This window comes from Muntiacus reevesi, chromosome 13 (assembly GCF_963930625.1).
Source record: "Muntiacus reevesi chromosome 13, mMunRee1.1, whole genome shotgun sequence".
NCBI classification, from domain to species: domain Eukaryota; kingdom Metazoa; phylum Chordata; class Mammalia; order Artiodactyla; family Cervidae; genus Muntiacus; species Muntiacus reevesi.
In genome coordinates this window covers 8707118-8709319 of record NC_089261.1, presented here as the reverse complement: position 1 = coordinate 8709319, position 2202 = coordinate 8707118, and the positions used below count along the sequence as shown (strand labels likewise).

The 2202-nt window shown below is 45.0% G+C and overlaps 1 pseudogene; it reads right to left on the bottom strand.

Annotated features, from left to right (window-relative positions):
- Positions 1-1141: 1141 nt before the first annotated feature.
- Positions 1142-1490, bottom strand: LOC136146098 (protein S100-A11 pseudogene; annotated as a pseudogene).
- Between the last annotated feature and the right edge of the window lie 712 nt (positions 1491-2202).

Here is a 2202-nt window from a genome sequence, read left to right as displayed (position 1 = left end):
CTGGGCCTTTGTGGCTGCGCAGGCTGCTCTCCAGTTGCGGGGTGCCGGCTTCTCCTTGCTCTGGCTTCGCTGGTTGCGGAGCACAGGCTCTCGGGCACTCGGGCTTCAGCAGCTTCACCTGCGGGCGCGGTAGCTGTGGCTCCTGGGCCCTGGAGCCCCGGGGCTCAACAGCTGTGGCACAGGGGCTTGGTTGCTCCACAGCATCCGGGGGATCCGGAGGACCTGGGATCCTCCCGGAGCAGGGATCGAACCCGTGTCTCCTGCACTGGCAGCTGGATTCCTTACCACTGAGCCACCAGGGAAGCCCTCTTAGCTACACGTTTAATGAGACCTGTATGGGAGACCTGTATACGGTAAAACCTGCAAGTTTTGCTGAGGGATAAAAAAATTGCTGTTTTTGCTGAAGTGTAGTTGATTTACAATATTATATCAGTTTCAGGTGCCCAGCAAAGTGATTCAGTATTTTTACAGATTAAAATCTGTTACAAATTATAAGATTAATGGCTACAATGCCCCTTGCCTTACAATATATCCCAGTTATCAACTACTTAGTAGTTTGTATTTCTTAATCCCTTAATCCCATACCCTACCCCCACTGGCAACCACTAGTTTCTATATTTTGAGCCTGTTCCTCATTTGCTATATACATTCATTTGTATTATTTCTTAGATTCCACGTATGTGATATCATATATATTTGTCTTTCTATGGCTTACTTCATTGAGCATAATAAATATTGCAAATTGTTGTAAATGACAGAATCTCACTCTTTATGGCTGAGTAACATTCCATGGCATGTACATACCACATCTTTGACAGTGGGCTTTTTATGCTGGAGGATCTCTTCCTACCCTATTCAAACCAGGTGTCTTTAGCCTGACTGTATTTTGATTTCATTCTGGCAAAAATGAGATTCTCACTAAAGAGAGAAATTACCACAAACTTGTGTGTGTGTGTTTGTGTGTGTGTGTGTGTGTGTTTTAAAAAACAATATTGTTTTCTTACTAACAGGAGTGGCCTGCCTGGGTAGGTGGGTGTGCTGGGCTCAGGGGATGTGGTGGCTGTGAAGAGCAGATAATTGCGAGGCTGTAAAGAAAGGGAGTGGGTCTGGAGGACAGGCCCCCAAAAAAAATTCCTCCAATTTACTTCTGGCCAGAGGCGGACTTAATAAAGGATTCATGGCAAGCAATGGCCAGGCCACCAATAAGATTAAGAAATTCTTGGAAATCTAGTTGCCCATCAGAGTTGAGGTCCAATCTCTTCACCATGCGGTCAAGGACACCAGGGTCCTTCTGGTTCTTTGTGAAGGCACCCAGCTCTGTATTCATGAAGATTAGGAACTCGGCCTTGGAGAGTTTGCTGTTGTTACCAACCCTTCCAGCATGCTTTTGGAAAACAGCAATCAGAGACTCGATGCATCGTTCAGTCTCCATAGGGCTGGATACTTTTGCCATGTCGGAGAGGAGCGAGGTGCGCGGATGCGAGCGGGGAGCTGCGTGGCCGGCACTTACCACAAACCTTTTATTGAAGTACAACAAGCATTTTTACTCAGTACTGAACTAAAATTTCAAAATGGTTTGCATTAATTGCAATTCACTAATTATTTCATATAAATATGTTGTGCTTATTAATCTGTAAGCCACACAATGGTAGGTAAAATTCTCACTCTGACTCATATTTTAAATGTTAACTTTGCTAATATTTACCCTTCACTGATATCTAATATAAATTCTCACTTCAGCTAAACTATCTGGAATATGTAGGTCCAATTTGACGGGCAAACAACCTACTCAATAATGGGATTCTCAGGTGGTGCTAGTGGTAAAGAATCCGCTGCCAATACAGGAGACGTGGGTTCAGTCCCTGGGAGGGGAAGATCCCCTGGAGTAGGAAATGGCAACCCATTCCAGTATTCTTGCCTGGAAAATTCACTGGGCAGAAGAACCTGGCAGACTACAGTCCACCGGGCCACAAAGAGACGGACACAACTGAGTGACTAAGTGCACATGTGTGCACGTGTGCACACACACACACACACACACACACACACACACACAACCTGTTCTCTGAGGAATTGCATGGTAGGCAATGCCATAGTGAATGGGGAAGGCAAGATGGGATTTGGTCATGCTTAATTCCCATCCTATGATAAATTCTTCACTTTGATTTTCTTGCAAAAGACTGCAAATTGCTATTTTGTTTC